General features: G+C 49.1%; 1 protein-coding gene across 8 annotated transcripts in view; it reads right to left on the reverse strand.

Moving 5' to 3' along the window:
* Positions 1–16575, reverse strand: part of BID (BH3 interacting domain death agonist) — a 40364-nt gene extending 23789 nt beyond the window's left edge. For 2 of the 8 annotated variants that reach the window (XM_034781438.1, XM_034781400.1), the window contains exons 1-2: positions 12830–12968; positions 8052–8053 (exon numbers count right to left, since the gene is read on the reverse strand). The gene's annotated coding sequence lies outside the window, so the exon portion shown is untranslated. Of the gene's footprint in view, positions 1–8051; positions 8054–11361; positions 11439–12829; positions 12975–16434 lie in introns of those variants that run through there. The other 6 variants (XM_034781447.1, XM_034781410.1, XM_034781457.1 and 3 more) reach the window with 5 other exon arrangements.
* Between the last annotated feature and the right edge of the window lie 3016 nt (positions 16576–19591).

A 19591-nucleotide genomic window follows, 5' to 3' on the forward strand; every position in this document is an offset into this window, starting at 1 on the left:
CTTCCATTGCCAGCCAGCCTCACAGCTAAACTCGCTGCCTGGCAACAGGGATGTCGCCATCGTTAACAAGAATGAAACTTAGCTCTTATCTAGCACTTTTCATAGCTAAACCTTAAAGTTCTTTAGGGAGAATGGGAAGTATCATCACCCCCATTTTATAAATGGGGGAAACATAGGGGGGAGGGATAGCTCAGTGGTTTGAGCATTGGCCTGCTAAACCCAGGGTTGTGAGTTCAATCCTTGAGGGGGCCACTTGGAGATCTGGGGCAAAATCAGTACTTGGTCCTGCTAGTGAAGGCAGGGGGCTGGACTTGATGACCTTTCAGGGTCCCTTCCAGTTCTATAAGATAGGTATATCTCCATATATTATTATTGACTTGCCCAAAGTCACCTAGAAGGTCAGTGGCAAAGCCAAGAAGAGACCCCATCTACTCTGGAGCCCTACTCGCTGGGACCTCGAAAGCAAGCCTCAAACATATGAAAAGTGGTTTACATAACAAGCACCATAGACTCAGCCAGCAGGGCAAGCCAGATTGCAGAGGAGAGGAGAAAAGTAAGTGGGAGCAAAGCCATCCTCACTGCCAACGTGTTACATGCCGGAATTCGGAGTGAGCAACAGCACTGGTTCTTTATTCCAGGGACTTCTAACGAACATCAGGGACTACTCCGGATATATACACACATGCACATCAACATCAGCAAACTCAATGCCATCCATCCCAAGAGGACTCACATTACCAAGGCACTGGAGTGCCAGGCTGCTTTGGCTGTTGGAAGCAGTCACTGTCCCATGTTCAAGAGGCGCTACAATGGCCCAAAAGAATCAGGAGAAAATATCAGACTTCTTCCCCACCCCCACAAGAAAATTCAAATTTACATAAAGACCACAAGCTCCTAAGTCAAGTCGGCATTTTTGAAAATCCCACCTCTAGATGCCTAAATGTGGACGTAGGAGCCTAATTTTAGGTACCTCTTTTTTCAAATCTTGGCTCAAGTCTGATACTTTGCTTAAGTTCACTTCATAGGGCCCCTTTTGAATGTGGAAAGAGGTGCAGCCTTTGCAGCCAGGGCACCTCAGACTTTGCAGGGAGAAAGGATCAAGGTAGAGCCCTGTGTGGGACTTATGTAGAGCCCTGCAGTGGGTCTGGGATCCCACGGGTTCCATAGGACCTGCTGCCATAATAACGGGAGTGGAATTAAAGAATAGTCCTATACAGGGCCCTAGATCACAGTAGAGGTGAATATAATTTTTATTTAAGTCTCACAGATGCAGCTTTAATGAAGTACAACAATATTGAGGCAGTTATTTTCATAAATGGAGTGACATTGGTGTTTATTTGGTCCCCCCCCCCCTCTGAGCCTGCTACTGATAGAAGAACACAAAGGCAAACTAATATAGTGCCTATAAGGCCATCAGACTTTGCCAAGCACCGGTCTAGGACCAATGATCCCAAAGAAAAGGATTTGATCCCAGCTTAAGGAAAGAGAGGAAAGAGGAAGGAACAGAGACAGGCCACCCCCAGCCTAGAAGCCAGGAGGTAAAGGATAGGTGGAGTGTGGGCAGAGGCAATTATTCTGCATATTTGCACCTGCGTTGCTTTGTGACATTAAGAATATAAAAGCAGCCATACTGGGTCAGACCAAAGGTCCATCTAGCCCACTATCCAGTCTTCCGACAGTGGCCAATGCCAGGGGCTTCCGAAAGAATGAACAGAACAGGTAATCATCGAGTGATCCATCCCATCGCCCACTCACCACTTCTGGCAGTCAGAAGGTAGAGTCACACAGAGCATGGGGTTGCATCCCCGATCATCTTGGCTAATAATTGATGGACCTATCCTCCATGAACTTATCTAGTTCTTTTTTGAACCCTGTTATAGTTTTGGCCTTCACATCCCTTAACGACGAGTTCCACATTGTGTCAATGGACTGCTGCAATCTGGTTAATATTACAGTTATTGGCTTGAAATACAGTGATATTGAGCACCCCAGCTCCCATTCACTACAAAGGGAGCTACAGGTACCCACAACTTTTGAAATTCAGGCCACTAAACATTGCATTTTTCATAAGCACACCTCAGAGATTCAAAAGATGGCTAGGCATCATTATCCTCATTTTATAGATGGGTAAACTGAGGCACCAAAAAGTACAGCAAGTGACTTGAGGTCATAGCAGGTGACTTAGCTGGGAACAGAACCCTGATCTCCTAAACCCCAGTGATATGCTTTATTCACTGGGCCATTTGGGAGAACATTCCACATTTAAAAAAAAAAGTTTTGGCAAATCCTCTCTCAAGCCTGCTTTAACTCCAGGCACACACACTATTTTAGTCTTGGCAGCCTATGGGTTCTCTTGCACATTTACCCAGAAAAGTTGTCTACTGTCACCAAGGGGCTCTTGGAAGCTCTGGGCTGGACAGGTCTGAGGGATTCTATTCCGTATCACCACTTGTCCACAGTCAGAGCAGGAGACCACCAGACCCGGAGAAGGTGTGAAACTAAGGTCCTCCTTGCCTGACTCTGGTCACTTATAGTCCCCAGGGCACTTATCAGAACCAGAAGGGAGATTTTGCCAGAAGAGCTAGGCCAACATTCTGCTATTCCTAGCAGCCATGCCCTCTGGCTTAGGTTACCATCAGATCATAGTATATCTGGGAAAGAATATCTGGCCCAGATCCATACAGAAACACTAGCGATATCTGGAATGCTTTCTAAAGGAACAGCTATAGAAAAAGCCTGGTATGCTTAGCTCATAATGTGAACATCTGAATGCTGAAACAATCTGGATCATCCAAAGCGCCTATGTTAGGAGAGAGAATGTTTTTAGGAGGATAGGATCAGAGCAGCCTACTAAAATTAAGCTCGCAGAGGCCTAAATCAGCTTCTCCACAGTTCAGAGTGTGTAGTAATTCCCTATCAAGAGAACCAAACTCCAGCCAATTGGTCACCAGAATTATTCAAACTGGACCTGCCCGCCTGTCTAGAGTCAGAATCATTCACCACAGACTGACCAAGCAGAGGGGTTTCAGGCATGAACACAGAGACAAGACGTCACAGAAGTCACACTGCAGGCTGTGTTCATGTTTCCAGACCAGTCATCTCCACATCTGGCAGCTTCTCTGAAACATGAGCTTTCATTTTAAATGTTTCCATTGGACTTTTCCCAAATACTAACGCAGTATAATTATAAACCTCCTAAGAGCTAACACACCCACTTCCTTCAGGTAGGAAATGATCTATTAGTATAGACAAGTCAACAAGATGTTCCATACATGGAAAAAGAAAGATTGACCCTATGTTTAGCCTGAATGTACTGTGCGGTACGATAATCCAGCGCCTTGCTGTCCTGTCTCTACTCCTGTTTTGCAACAATCCCCCCGCACTCCCCCACAAAAAAAGTTTAACAAATGGATACCAAATAAATTCAAAGGCCAAAATTATCAAGAGTGATTAATAATTTTGGGAGCATGACTTAACACACCTTAAAGGGCCCTGATTTTCAGAGGGTGGGTGCTCAGCACTTCCTGGAAAATCAGGCCTCTTTAAAGTGCCTCAAGTTGGGCACCCAAAAACTGAGTCATCCAAAATCACTAGTGACTTTTGACAGTCTTGACTATTTAGCTGTCTCTCTTGACTTATGCCTTCTCGGGGGGGTGAGGGGGGGGGGTGAAGCATTTCTTTCAAACTGCTTTAGACAAGAATTTACAAACAGAGGGAAATCTCTGGTTTCCAAAGAATTGACCCAGGAGGTTTGCTATCTGATGCAGGGGATTACTTGGTTGTGTTTTTGAGGAGCATCTTCCTAGAATCTACATCTATTATGGCTATGGCAACAGGCAGATTTTCATACAGTTACACAACATAACACACACTACTTCCCTCTCCCTCCCTATATTCCAGCTGACATTGCTACAGACTCAGGGGAAGCAGCTCCCCCCCCCTCCAACTAAGAGGCAGAGAATGATGTGGTAATCCAAAGTCCAGGTTCACTAGGGAGGAAACATGACTGTACATAAAAGACCCAGATGGCATTTCACTTTCAGATTCGACTTGTCAGTGTCAGGAAATGCAAACAGCTTCTGAGCACTGTAGGGCCCAGAAAAGAGATGTGAAACCCCAAAGCTCTGTGATCAGCTGTCCCACGTGGACTTGCTTCAGCAAAGGCAGCCCAGCTGGGAAGCACTAGATTAGCAGCTACAGTGCCCAAAGGAATTTGTCGTCAGAGGGTACAATGTATCTCCCCAAAACCTTCACTCCAAGATCTCAGGGGCAGATATACCTAAAATACATTTCCCCCCTTAAAAATTAGAGACCGAGCAGATGTGACACTAGACTGGACAGCCCATTGGATTGTGCTACATGGGCAGTCCAGGTACAGTGAGGGTGAGTGCCCTAGGTAACTGTAGCGTGGGCAGTGTCGGGAACTGTCTATAGGTCTGCTTGTTCCAGGGGTTGGAAATACGGCACAAGATGAAGCTTGCAGACTCTTACGCATCCACAGAATCAGACGCCCCTCAGCATCTCACCTGAGGCTGGGTAAAGGCTTTGATTGTAGGTTCTGGGGTGAAGGGAAGCAGGGGGTCCTACAGGGGAAAATGATTTAAAACCATAATGAGAGTGGCCTGTTTTTAGTGAGAGTGGAAACATTTTGGTGTCTTACTGATACCTGTAGCCTCTTCCTCCTGTTCACACTGGGCTGGATCCAGGGTCCATTGTAGTCAAAGAGGCTCTCCATTTACTTCAATTTGTGTTGGATCAGGCCTAGGGAGAGGAACTGGAGAGACCAGGTAGCTGAGTCTAGAACAGGACTCATTGTCCAAAACAGCTCTTACCACTGGGCTCAGGAACAGCTTCACACAAGTGCCAAAGGCCTACGCTCTTATTAGTTCAAGGTGCCACAGACTAATCTAAGAAGAAAGAGGGAGACTTTTGGAGGAGCCCTGGAAAGTGGGGCAAAGAGGGGAGTTCACATACAGCATTGTGAAATTTTGCAGTGCTGTTCGGCGAGCACCCCAGGAAGAGTGGAGGAAGCAACTTAGGCACGCTCTGCTCTGCAAGACCTGGGGTGGGGTACAATGCTGAACCATGTTTACACACTGTCCTTGGAGTAGGAAGGCACCAGTGAGAACAACAGCATCCCATATCACAGCAGCATTTCCCCAACTCTAGCCCGAAGAAATATCATTTTCAGACACAAAATCCTACTGTATGTTCATTGTAGGACTCAATATATGATTTATCTTTAGCGCCCCCCCCCCCACTTCCCGTAACCACTCTCTCTCACATCATGTTTGTCCAAACCGCAACTGAAAAATTTTGGGGGCAGCGACTGTCTCTCTACACTCTGAAGCAAATACATAGAATCATAGAATTGCAGGGCTGCAATGGACCTTGAGAGGACATCTAGTTCAGCCCCTCTGTGCTGCAGCAGGACCAAGTAAACCTAGACCATCCCTGACAGGTGTGTGTCTAACCCGTTCTTAGAAACTTTCAATGATGGGGATTCCACAACCTCCCTTGCAAATCTATTCCAGTACTTCACTACCCTTATGGTTAGGAAGTTTTTCCTAATATCTAACCTAAATCTCACTTACTGCCGATTAAGCCCATTACTTCTTGTCCTGCCTCCAGCGGACACAGAGAACTGATCACCATCCTCTTTATAACAGCCCTTAACACAGTTGAAGACTCATCAGGTCCCTCCTCAGTCAAGACTAAACATGCCCATTTTTAAACCTTTTCTCATGGGTCAGGTTTACTAAACTTTTTATCATTTTTGTTGCTCTCCTCTGGACCCTCTCCAATTTGTCCATGTCTTTCTTAAAGTGTAGCACCCAGAACTGGAGACAGTACTCCAGCTGAGGTCTCACCAGTGTTGAGTAGAGCAGGACAATTACTTCTGGTGTCTTACATACGACACTCCTGTTAACAGACCTCGGAATAATATTAGCCTTTTTTGCATCCGCATCAAATTGTTGATTCATATTCAATTTGTGATCCAGTATAACACCCAGATCTCTCTCCTGCAGTACTACTGCCTAGCCAGTTGTTCCTTATTTTGTAGCTGTGCATTTGATTTTCCTTCCTAAGTGTAGTATGTTACACTTGTCTTCGCTGAATTTCATCTTGTAGATTTCAGACCAATTCTCCAGTTTGTCAAGCTCATTTTGAATTCTAATCCTGCCCTCCAAAGTGCTTGCAATCCCTGCCAGTTTGGCATCATATGCAAGTTTGATAAGCATACTCTCCACTCCATTATCCAAGACATGAATGAATATATAAACTAGTACTGAACCCTGGACAGACCCCCGCAGGACCCCACTATATCCCTCCAGCTTGACAGCAAACCATTGATAACTATTCTCTGAGTATGGTCTTTCAACCATTTTTGCATCCCCCACTTACAGTGATTTCATCTAGACAGCATTTCCCTAGTTTGCTTAGGAGAATGTAATGTAGGACAGCAACAAAAGACGTGCTATATCTTGATTTTAGTAAGTCTATAAGACACCCCCCACACACATTATGCAAGTAACCTTGTCAAAGAAGGATATTGGTTGGTATAGCATGATTTGTTCTTGACTACTGGCTATTATTTGTAATCGTAGAGGCTTACAAAGTGATTATTTAATAATTTATTCCAGTATCTTTACAGTTATCAAAGTTAGGTTGACTGGTCTGTAATTCCCCAGGTCCTCTTTATTCCCCCTTTTAAAGACCGATACTGTATTTGCCCTTCTCTAGTCCTTCGGGATCTCACATGTCCTCCATGAGTTCTCAAAAATAATTGCTAACAATTCCAAGATTGCTTCAGTTTATTCCTTAAGTGCTCTAGAATGAATTTCAACAGGCCCTGATGACCTGAATACATCTAATTTATCTAAATATTCTTTTACTTGTTCTTTCCCTATTCTGGCTTGCATTCCTTCCCCCTTGTTGTTAATTGTGTTAAGTATCTGGTCACAATTTACCTTTTTAGTGAAGACTGAAGCAAAATAGGCATTAAATACCTCAAAAAGAACAGGAGTACTTGTGGCACCTTAGAGACTAACAAATTTATTAGATAAATAATTTATTAAATAAATTTGTTAGTCTCTAAGGTGCCACAAGTACTTCTGTTCTTTTTGCGGATACAGACTAACATGGCTGCTACTCTGAAACCTGTCATTAAATACCTCAGCCTTCTTGATGTCGTCCTTTATTAGCTCTCCTTCCCCGCTAAGCAGAGGACCTCCAGTTTCCTTGGTCTTCTCTTGCTCATGCTTATGAATAAAATAAGAAGTTACAGCTGGAATCAAATCCAAACCAAAACTCTAGAGCTGAACTTCCCCAAACTTAAGGGCATTCAAACTTCAGTGTGAATTTTGCAGTTTAGTTCAAGCTCTAAGGATAGCTTCCTTCTAAACAATATTAATACGTGCTTGGCTCTGTGCAAGACTCAAAGGTCAAGACTATCCCTGCCCCAAATCCCTTACAGCCTATCAGACAATTAAGGCACAGTTCGTGAGATAATCAGTGAGAGGTGCTATGCAAAGAAATCATCATCATCATCAAGTGCTGCATTTGTCAGCAATTTCAGATCCTTGTCTGAGGAAACACCTATTACATGGAAATGAAAAAACAGCTCATTTGCAGTCAGTTCATAATTCACTTGAGAAAAGGAAGTCACCCATCAAGCTGACTCCCCTCTGGGGGTTAGCTCACTCTGACAGCTAAGTGGGGAGCGTAGGAATCTCTCAGAACATTGCTACAGAGGCCATGATCTCACACCTGTGACCTGCTATTCATGCAGACACTAGAGCAATGCTTGGGTTGACTGCATATACGAAGTGCTAATGGTTACACTGTTACTCTTCCACATAGGCATGTGCTACAGCAGTGGTGGGCAACCTGCAGCCCATCCAGATAATCTGCTGGCAGGCCGCGAGACAGTTTGTTTACATTGATTGTCCACAGGCCCGGCTGCCCGCAGCTCCCAGTGGCCACGGTTCTCTGTTCCCGGTCAATGGGAGTGCGGGAAGCGGCGCGGGCTTCAGGGATGTGCTGGCCACCGCTCCCATTGGCCAGGAACGGCGAACCGCGGCCACTGGGAGCTGCAGGCAACCATGCCTGCGGACAGTCAATGTAAACAAACTGTCTCGCAGCCCGCCAGTGGATTACCCTGACGGGCCACAGGTTGCCCACCACTGCAGTACAGCATAGCACCATGCACTCAGAATGTCACATACAATTCTGTGACTTTAAAGTGCCATTCTGTGCAGGAAAGGACTCTAAAAATGGTATTGTGTGGTTCCTGGCTCTGTGTCTTGCTGATTCCAGATCAAATGTGCTCACTCTCTTAAAAAAATATTTGAACTACCAGTCCTTCAAACTCATGCTGAGATGCAAGAAACAACCTGGGTTCATTTTCTTACGCACTATCATCTGTTGACATAAAAGTAAACAATATGAGGAAACAACATGGGCACAGTTGGATCTCAAATAACCATGCTTACTAAAAAGACACAAACATGCCAGGCCTAGCTACATACATACACGCTGCTGCATGATGATTTCTGAAGGCTACTAAAACAGAACATGGTGAGCAACACGAGAGACCTCACACACTATTTAAATGGATGCTACCCTATTCCTATGCACAACAGGCCTCATTGCCAGTAACAGCGTTTCTGAAGGCATGGTGACACCTGTGCAACCCCAGTTGCCTTCAGTGGGCTTGCCAAACTGCTTGGAACAGTTGTTCTGGTGATGCTCAAGGAGGAATAGAAACCAGTTCACCCTCAGTTGTGCTGGCTCCAGCTGGGCTAACTCAAGTAACAAGCAGGTGGAAAAATCATTTTTATTCCTAAATACAACAGATTTATATCCACAGACAGGATCAGTGGAGTGAGAAGGTGCCGTTTTTATATAGTCACTTTTCAGTACAAGCCACACTTAAGTCCTAAACGTGTGTGCTTTTAAGCTCAGAGTAGAGTTCAGTGTGTGAGAAACTGCACACCACATGACAACATAAAACCTGCCTTAAAGAATTTGCAGTCTGATGATGCAAACTGTACAGCACCGAGCAAAATGGAGCCCCATTCTGGGTTGGTCCCTAGGCATAATAAATATGATTAACAACAACAGTAGACATGATGGAGCAAGTGATAGTTACAGGCAACAGGTGGGGGAAATAGGAGGCTGGGCAACAATGGGCTACAAAAGATCACATAGGTACTTAGTTATTATGGACATCTTTTTATAAAATACATTTCCCCTCTATTTGTATAACCCAGGCTGGAGCAGTGTAGATCTTTGTGCTCCCTGCCCCACCAGCAGCTCCTTCACCTAAGCAGTAGAGATCTGGACAGGATATTATTTCTTTTCCCTTAAAAAAATAACTCAACAAAAACACTTTTTGTTGTTTCCATTGAAAGTTTTTTTCTTCTTTGTGGTTTTTTTCCTTCATTTTTTGATGAAAAACTGGCAGATGAAATTGTTGAAATATCGACTGCAGGAAACCAAAACATTTTCAACAAAGGAGGACATCTTTTGCAAAAACTTGTCAAAAGAAGTAATTCTCTGTTAAAAAACATTTTGATCGGCTCTACAGAGGTTACAGAAGAGTCTGCTACAACTACTATGTAGAGGACCTCATCCTATAGCTCAAGCTGTAGGTTCTTGTACTTTGACCGTCCCAGGTTCAAAACCCACTGTCAGCTCATGTAGGGAGAGTTACATATACTCCATTCACACTCTAAAAAGCTTGCTCACTCAATTCCCTCTTGCTTCCACTGCCCTGCTGTCACCCTTCACCACACCAAGCATCTCTCCTCCCCAAACCCCATCCAGACACACCCAAATGTATTATTTATCATTGTAATTGCAGCATCGTGTCTGTGTGCTGCTCCTGGTGAGTAAAAAAACAACTGAATTTACCATCCATCAGGGCAAGCCAGGCCCTGAGGGGAAAAAGAAGTGCCCTGATTGCATAGTGCTTCCCCATCACCATAATTCAATCATTTAACTCCTGGTATAGGGAAACCCAGTAAGAGACAGCATAAGCTCCAAGCCTGCAGACTGTCTGATTTTTATTCTTTTATTGGAGGTGCCATTCCTGGATTCCTCTGATGTGAACTTGAATGCAACCATGGCCATGGAAATCCAGAAACAGGAGCTTTGGCAGAAGCAGTCAACCACCAACCAGGAAGGAGGTTCCTAGTTTTGCTACAGGATTAATCTCTTCCTCTTCCCTCCACAAGGATCCTACCCAGAGAACACCAGAAAGAACGCTATGGGAAGCACTGTATAACTCTCACCAGGGCAGCAGCAAAGGGCCTTGCAAGGACAATCCCAGCAAAACTGAACAGGAGAGAGGCAATCATTGTAGAGGGGTGAAGAAGAAAAAGGACAGTTTGACTGAGGCTCAAGAAAAGAGATGGAGAGGAAAAGATGAGGAGGCATAAGGGGCGGGGGAGGAGAATGGGTAAGAGGTGAAGACTCGGAGCAGTAGGGAGGAGGAAGACTAGGGGAAAGTGGAGGAGAGCATGCATAGGTCGAGACAGATTTTCCAGAATGGAGGTAAGACTGGAAAACACAAAGTAAAGGAAAGAAAAATGACAAGAGCTGAGTGAAAGAAAAAATAGAGCAGAGAGAAAGAAGAAAATTAGAGGGAAAACAATCCCAGGAGAGAAAAATTTTCAACACAAGAGAGACAAGAAGGCAAAAGTCAGACACAGAAACGGCTCCTTACAAAGAAGCTTTAACAATTTCAGGGAAAGAAGATGGAAGTGAAATGAAAAAGACTAGAAGAAAGAGGAGGAACCAAAGCTCCCACAGCTGCAATCAGATGGACATGGGCAGGCAACAGTGGTGCTCAGCACCGGGTTATCTCAAAGGGAGCACACCCACATTGATCCAACCACAGGATCATGGCCATGAGCAGGGCCAGATTAACCCACCTGTGGGCCCGGAGCTATTAGATTTTGTGGGGCCCCGTATACAAGTATTTTTCCTAATTTAAAAACAAAATGATCACAATTATGGATTTGAGGCTATTAACGCTATACTAAACTTGCCTTTTCATTAACATAAAGCCGTTCTGTGGTTACATTTCAGTCTTAAAACATGCAGAATATAGTTAAGTTAATTCAAAATAGCCTACTTCTTACCTTAGAACAGATGTTATATTAGTTTCTTTCTGGAAGGGAGTTTGGGTGCAGGAAGGGACTCCAGGCTGGGGCAGAGCGTTGGGGTGCAGGAGAGGGTGAGGGGTGTGGGCTCCGGGAAGGAGTTTGGTGCAGGAGGGGATTCTGACCTGGGGCAGAGAGTTGGGATGTGGGAGGGGATGCAAGGTGTAGGCTCCAGTCAGGAGGCGCTTACCGCGGGTGGCTCCCGGCCGGCAGCACAGCGGGGCTCAGGCAGGCTGCCTGCTTGCCATAGCCACACGCCACTCCTGGAAGCGGCCAGCTGCTGGCATATCTCTGCGTGCCCCTGGGGGGATGGAAACAGCGTGTCTCCGAATGCTGCCCACGCCCGCAAGTGCTGCCCCTGCAGCTCCCATTGGCTGGTGCTGGGAGTAGCGCACGGAGCTGCCTCCCCACCCCGGCCAGGGGCTGCAGAGACGTGCCAGCAACCGGCCGCTTCTGGGAGCGGCGTGGGGCTATGGCATGCAGGCAGCTTGCCTGAGCCCTGCTGCGCCACTGGACTTTTAGTGGCCCAGAGATCGCTATCGACTGGCAGAGGCTCCAGGATCGACCAGTCGATTGCGATCGCCAGGTTGGTGACCACTGAATTGTATATCATTATGGATTTATTTTTGCGGGGCCCCCCTTAGCCCACGGCTGCAGCCCCTAAAGCCCCTGCGTTAATCCAGCCCTGACGGTGAGCCCACGCTTTTTTTTAAATTGACTAACTCACATTAACATTACTGTTTGTGATACGTGCCATGGCGCCAGCCTGAAAGCATGGTGCCCTGCAATCAGGATGCATCCCCTGAAAAATATCTTGTGCCAGCTACTCGGGACACAGGCACGTCATGGGTATGGAAGGGGCTGGTACTTTCCTAGCTGTTACAACAGGCGGAGCACAGCACCCTTACTAGTGAAGGATTCCCACAGGCTGGGCACTGGTGTTTGTACATTTTAAAGCCAGAGGAACTATTTTGATGATCACCTCGTCTGAGCTCCTGCCTAACACGGGCCCCCCATAGAACCTCACCTGCCATGCTGCATCAAGCCAGTGACTTGAGACTGAGCTAAAACCCCTCTCAGGAAAACAGCCGGTGGGCGGGAACCCACAGCCCAGCCCCACGGTCTAGCTCCAGCGGGGTTACAAGCACTTGCTGCCGCGCTCTGGGCTGGGGGTGGCAGCAGACTGGGTCAGGAATACATACACGTTTGTTATACCTGGCGCCCGGGGCCGGTGTGGAGGCAGGTGGCGGGGACGAGAGAGGGGAATGGGCGGGGGCGGACGAGGCGCCTGGGGGAAGCGCTGTTTGAAACCCACCTTCCAATATAGACTCCGGGCATCTCACTCCGGTGTGTGAGCCCCACAAGCCCGCCCCGCCGAGCGCACAGGCCGCCCTGCCCCGTGGCGAGGGGTTCAGGCGCGAAGCCCAGCCACGGGAAGGCGCCAGGGCACCGGGCCACTGCAGCCCCTGTGAGCCCGGGTCGCTGCCTGCAGCTTGCAAGCCGGATTCCCCGCTTCCCAGCGAGCCTCCCCGCCACTCGCGCAGACGGAGCCCCGGTGGCTCCGGCCCGGCTCGGGTCCCGCGGCGGGGGGAGGGGGGGGGGTTGCAGGCGGAGCTCCGGGGCCGGCTCCGGAGCGGGGGCGCCCGGGGGATACTCACCGCGCGCCGCTCCGGGGCCCGGGCAACGCGCAGCCCCGCGCCGAGTCCGCGCCCAGCCCCGGCCTGCAGAGCTCGGCAGCCGCCGAGTGGGGGGAACTTCCTCCGCTCTCCCTCCAAAGCGCTTAAAGAGACAGCGGCCGCTTTGTGCTCCGGCGCCGCGCAGGGCCCGGCCGTGCCCCCTGGCGCTGGGGGAGGGGCGCGGGACCCAGCCCAGGGCTGGATCGCTGCGGGGGGGGGGGCTGCCAACTGCTCCCAACGGGGACACCGGGGGGAGGGAGTAAATTAGGGCCAAGGCCCATAACAATACGGGGGCTAGTTTCCTACCACCCAGGGACAATTGCATGGCGTGCCGGGGGGGGCACAGCGCAGAGCCGCGAGCAGGGCTTGCCAGGGAGCCCATCACTGTGGCCTCGAGCCGTCAGGCAGGCACACACCTTGGGTAAAGGCCAAGGCCCCACTACCATGTTGCTGGGAGGGGGAAGGGATCCCCGCCGAAGGGCCAAGAGCAAGCGGAGCTGCCCCGCGAGGAGGGAAGGGCCGAGGGAGCGGAGAAGCGGAGCCAGGGTCCAGGCTGTCCGCTGTGGGGGGAAGGGAGACGTTCCTAGAGCGGCCAGACCGAAAACGCTTCAGGCTGGGGGGTGGCTGCGCTGTGCCCGCAAGACACGACTCAGCCGTGCACAGGAATTTCCCCCGTGCACAGGTGAGCAAAGAAGCCACGTCCCGCTTGCTGTGAGGCCCCTGCTGCTGTCTCCGGGGGAAATCACCAACACTTGACGCAACTCTCTGCTGGCTCATGCGGCTCTAAGAGGAGTCTCAGCAGCCTAGGCTCAGGTCCCCGCAGCTAACAGAGGAAGCACTCAGCAAATATTTCAGCAAGCAAGGGCTGACTCGGTTTTGTCTAACCCCCCAGCGCTCAGTGGCGGGGCCCGGTGACCAGAGAAGTGAAATCACACACACAGTTCCGGGCTGGCGGCTGCTCGGGAGAGGGGTCCCCCTTCTGATCCTAGCTGGGGAGATTTTTGGTAACCAAGATTACATTTTGACTTGAAAATTAAGTGTTACCAACCCTATCTATCCAATAATAATGAGGTCCCCTCATCTTGCTAATAATCAGAGGGGTAGCCCTGGTAGTCTGGATCTGTAAAAAGCAACAACAAGTCCTGGGGCACCTTATAGACTAACAGATGTATTGGAGCATAAGCTTTCGTGGGTGAATACCTACTTCTTCAGACGCACCCATGCAAGCTTATGCTCCAATACATCTGTTAGTCTATAAGGTGCCACAGGACGCTTTGGTGCTTATTGCTAATAATGAGAGTGGTGTTTTTTTTTTTCTTTGCTAGTTTCTGAGCCTTTATGCTGCTTCTAGCTTTTCTTTGCCACAATATGGACTAGACACCTCAAAGAAAAAGTAAGTGAAGACTAACATTCTCACCTGGACAGTGCTGGACCAGGCTAGAAGGACATTCCAGCTGCCCCCAGTACTTCTGGCAAAGGAGGGGGCCCAGCAACTGACACCTACAGTCCAAGCCATGCCCAAGACACCAACGTGAGTGGCCCTGGGCTTGGGAACCAATGCCCAACCACAAGGTCAGGGCTGGGAAGCCTGCCAGAGTGTCAGTGCTGTGGAATAGGAGGGCAGGCCCTGGCACTTCCCCAAGCCCTCTGCAGGAGGAGGTACCATGCAGCACCAGGTTTTTGCACAGAAAGCAGAGTGCTCAGGGGCTGCAGGTACTTTCCCCTGTGCTCTCTGAGTTGTGGCCTGCACTGGTACCAGGGATCCAGGCTTGGCACACCTCAGCAGACAGGGAGTTACTGCGCAGGCCCCAGCCCCCCTGTAGAAAGCCCCAGTGGCTGCCCTGATCATCTGACTCCAACAGCTGGGGCTTTAAAATATACACCAACTGTTTCCAGAGTGGGCAACCTTCACATTCCATGGCCATTTTCCTTCCTTTGTGTTCGTCTCTCCCTGTCCAAAGTATCCTACACCCTTATAGAGAATGTAAGAGGCATTTTATCCATGGAGGATGTTTTTTTTGGGACCACCTTATAGAAATCTATAGGATGATTAAAAAAACCTATAGAAAGGAGATCATTCTTCATTAAATTCCTATGGGTTTTTAGGCTAAGTTTTACAGAAAAGTGGTTTTCAAACTTTTCCATACCCGGGACCCTCCCCCTCCCATCTGGCTATATGGAAGGACAAAGTTGGCTGCAACCCCAGGTTGAGAATCCCTGCTCTAAAGCTGTATTAGTTTCATTCCTGTTACATTCCATAGGATTTTTCCATAAGGGTCTGAGTGTAGGGAACTCTCCCCTTCCCCCAATTTTGAGGCGTTCATCACTGGAAACGGGGTTTAAGGAGGGTGGAGTTTTCCTGCTCTTATGGCAGGTGTGAGGTCCCCTGCTTTGATGCTCATAGGGAGCCCTTTGAGATCTCCTACCTTGAAAGGTGTCTCGCTTTGGCCTGTGAAGCAGCACCCTTTAAGGAATAAGCCTGCCCTCTCATGTACATGGGACCTACAGATGCACTCACCTAACCCATCAACCACACACAGCATTCATTGCAAGAACTGTTAACAAAACAAACTGTGTGTGATAGAAGTCACAGAGAGAGCTTTCCATTAACACTAGGGTTACCATATCTAACAAATAAAAAAAGAGGACCCTCCACGGGCCCTGGCCCCGCCCATTTCCCCACCCCCAGCCCCGCACCAACTCCGCCCCTTCCCCACCCTAACTCCGTCCCCTCCTCCCTCCCACTCCCAGCCAAGCGGAAAGGGCTGCCCGAGTGCTACTGGCTTCACGGTTTGCCGGGCAGCCCCCAGACCCTGCGCCCCCGGCCGGCGCTTCCCCAGCGCAGTTGGAGCCCGGGAGGGGAAGCACCCAGCCAGGGGTGCAGGGTCTGGAGGCTGCCCGGCAAACCGTGAGGCCGGTAGCGCTTGGGCTTCGGGCAGCCCCCTTGCCTCTGGACCCTGCGCCCCCAGCCGGGCACTTCCCCTCCCGGGCTCCGGCGGCGCAGGGTCCGGAGGCATGGGGGCTGCCCGAAGCCGGTAGCGCTCGGGCAGCCCGGCTCTTAAACAGAAGAGTCAGGGGAGGAGCAGAGCCACTGCGGGAGGGGAAGTGCCTGGCCAGCATTTTCCCGGACATGTTTGGCTTTTTGGCAATTCCCCCCGGACGGGGGTTTGAGTGCCGAAAAGCCGGACATGTCCGGGAAAAAGAGGACGTATGGTAACCCTAATTAACACACAGTTCCCCTTTCATGCTTGTTATGGTTATTTCCCTAGTAAGTTAAGGGTGTTTGGAGAAACTGTTTCGTCTGGAAAGTGGTTAGAAAACCCAAGATATTTGGCTTTCCCACATACAGTAGCTGTGAGATAGATAGAGCCATGTCCTCACTGACCCCCCCCCCCCCAACCCCCATCATGGCCACACTGGTCCCATGCCATAAAACAGTCTTCACCAATCATGGCCTCACCCACCACTGACTGTATCAGGTCACATCCCCACACATCAGTCCCTAGAAAGGACCTTACCTCTCCCCTGCCCCCCACCCCCGCTCCCTTCACAGTGATTTTGTTATAAACTCCTCTCTATCCTTTTACCTGAGCCACTGCGGAACTCAAAGCACTTGGAAAGGATCCACTTCTCTCTCTCCTTCGGCTTCGACTTTTACCTTCTGGAAAAGGGGCCAGCAGAATGAGTGGGGTGAATAAATAAGGCTGCCTGTGGGGGATGAGACAGCAGCATGTTGCAAAATGTATACGCCACAAAATATTTCCTCTTCCTGGCGTGCTTTCATATAAATGGAAAGTGAAAGCAAAAACAACTGCCACCTTGGGCTTCTGATTTGGGTCTCCTGTCTTTTCATGGAGATCTCTTCCTCATCTTACAACCTCCAGGTGCACGTAGCCAACCTGTTGTAGATACAGGGAGTGTAGCCTTCCTCTACCCAGAGGTCCTTTCCAGGCCAGGCATACAGTATTTCTTTCCTGAAGTGGAAAAACCAGAATCCTTGTCAGGCTCGTCTTATTGTTTGTATTATAGTAGCAGCTGGAGGCCCCAACTGAGCTCAGAGCCCCATTGTGCTACGTGCTGTACAGAGCCCCTACCACCATTACAATCTAAACAGACAAGACCGGTGTGTGAGGGGAAGTAAATATCTCCATTTTACAAACAACTCTGTGGCACAGAGAGGTGAAGTGACTTGCCCAAGTCACAGAGCAGGTCACTTGCAAAGCCAGGAATTCAACTTAGATCTCTTAACTCCCAATCCAGTGCCTTAACCAGAGACCATCTTTCCTCTCTATCCAGCCTCCTTTTGAACAACAGGAGAGAGGCCCTCTACAAGCCAAATATAGCCTCTTTGGCTGACACCAGAGAAACCTCTCCCAGGGCAACTGTAGCTGCCTCCACAGTGGGGTAAACACCAGAGCCGGTCAGGACAGACATCTGTTGTCAGAGCATTTGACAACAGCTTACAAGGATCTATCACAGGGGTGGCCAACCTGCACCTGAGGAGGAGCCAGAATTTACCTATGTACAACCTGCCAACAGCCCTGCTGCTCAGTGCCTCCCCCTCCTTCTCTATGCCTCCTGTGGCATGCAGGAGACTCTAGGGGGAGGGGGAGGAGCGAGGGCGTGGCAGGCTCAGGGGAGGGGGCACGAAGGAGCGAGGGCCTTGGGGGAAGGGGTGAAGTAGGGGCAGGGCCTGTGGCAGAGTCAGGGGTTGAGCAGTGAACACACCACCCTCCTCCTCCACCCCCCGGCACACAGGAAAGTTGGCGCCTGTAGCTCCAGCCCCAGAGTTGGTGCCTATGCAAGGAACCACATATTAACTTCTGAAGAGCCACATGCGGCTCTGGAGCCACAGGTTGACAACCCCTGATCTATCATCGCTCTCTATTAAAAAGGACAGAGCTGTTTCCCCTCTGCCACCTGGAGGACAGAAGTGATGGCATCCCCAAACCGAGAGTCTGTGGAGAAGGAGCTGTCAAACAGTCTAGTCAGCAGAAAGCCAGTGTGTCACATCAGCCCTTCCCAGTCTCATCGGCATAGCAGAGCAGCTTGTATTTTCCAAAACATGGTTTATTTACTTACTATAAAGAAGAATAGATGTTTGCAAGGTTTACTTTCAATACTGAGGATTTCCCCAGCTGGGACTCTCCCAACACCCTGTACATTTCCTGCTGGGTGAACAAGGCAATGCCCAGGTCTGGTGATTTGCTTAGTCATATGCTCAGTCAGCGGTGTCACTGGGATTAGAAGCCAAGTTTCTTTGTGCTCCCAGCCCCTTTGCTCCAACCCTGTATCACATGGGCTCATTCATTAAGAGAACGTGACCGACCAGTTGGGGCCAAAGCCTGTTCTTTTAAAACAGGTAGATCTCAGACTGGAAGGCTCTCCCCACTGAAGGCAAACAGACTAGTCTCTGAATCCTTCCAATCTGTTGCAGACATTGCTCCGCAGCTGCAGATACTGTAGCTAATTAGCCCTGAAGATACACACAATGAGGAGCCTGGGAGTAGACCATGCACTGGTATAACTAATGGCATGTGTATTGCATATGGTATAGAGGCCTAGAATGGAGCAGGTGCTGGTGTCACTTGCAGTGTGGGGTGGGTTTAAAACAGCAAGGAGAGCAGGGACAGCTTATGCTGGGACTGCAGACTGAGGTGAGGGGATAGGAATGCACACCAGAACTGAGCAGGGACATTTAATGGAAAGCAGCGAGTGACTACACATCGCTCACACCATGGCATCTAATGCTGCAAGAGACTGGAGATGAGAGCATGCACCAGTGTTATGCATGGAGCGTGGGCAGGGACAGAGCCAAACCAGTGGTTTTTGCTGGGTTCCCAGAGTTTGATCTGATATCAGTGGCCCATGTCACTAAGTTAATGCAGATGGAGGCAGCTCCTTCTGATTTTATTACTCCAAAGGAAAGCCAGCTGCTCCAAGGCGGTCAGCACCACATCTGTTGGCTCCAGGGCTCTCCACTAGGCAGAAATACTCTGTGGCAACTTGAGGAACAATGGGCATTTCCTTTGAAAGAGGGCTCACAACTGGCACAAGGCCCCTCTGCAACTTGGACATTAGCTCCCCTCTCCCAGCTTTATGGCCTGGTGCCAGTTCCTAGGATTCATTTGGCTCCTATATTCCCACTCTGCCAGCACCCTCTAGGCTATTTCATCTTTCACCATTGCCAGATCCTCCCCTGGAGAAGAACTGAGAAATCATGTCTGAGACGGGGAAAGGATGGGCCATAGTGCTGGGCTTTATCAGAACAGCAGACTTGTTTGTGGTATCTCAGGTCAAAAGACCTCATATACTTCAACTGGAAAGCAAGTCACTTATCTTTGTGCAAGGTCACAAGGTAACTCCGTGGCAGAGACAGGAATAGAACTCAGGTCTCCCCTGCCACCCAGCCCTGTGATTTAATGACAGGATCAACCTCTCTCGCTCCTTTATTCCCAGTTTTGAAGTCCATCATGTAAGCAAGCAAACAAATGGTAAGTGAAACAAATGGCAACTCCACCAACAAAAAGAAAAAAATAATGACTTTATTTTTTAGTTCAGTTGGCCACCTGAGGTGCTAAAATCTCAACACCAACAAAGCAAGTGTGCATAAAAAACAAAAAATGAAACACAACCAAACAGGCTGGATGTTTTATACATGTAGGGTACACACTTTCCTGTTAACACTCCACACTCACCAACTATAAAAGCCTCGAACAGTCTGAATATCAGAGTTCACTCACA

This window comes from Trachemys scripta, chromosome 1 (genome assembly GCF_013100865.1).
Source record: "Trachemys scripta elegans isolate TJP31775 chromosome 1, CAS_Tse_1.0, whole genome shotgun sequence".
Classification (NCBI taxonomy): Eukaryota; Metazoa; Chordata; order Testudines; family Emydidae; genus Trachemys; species Trachemys scripta.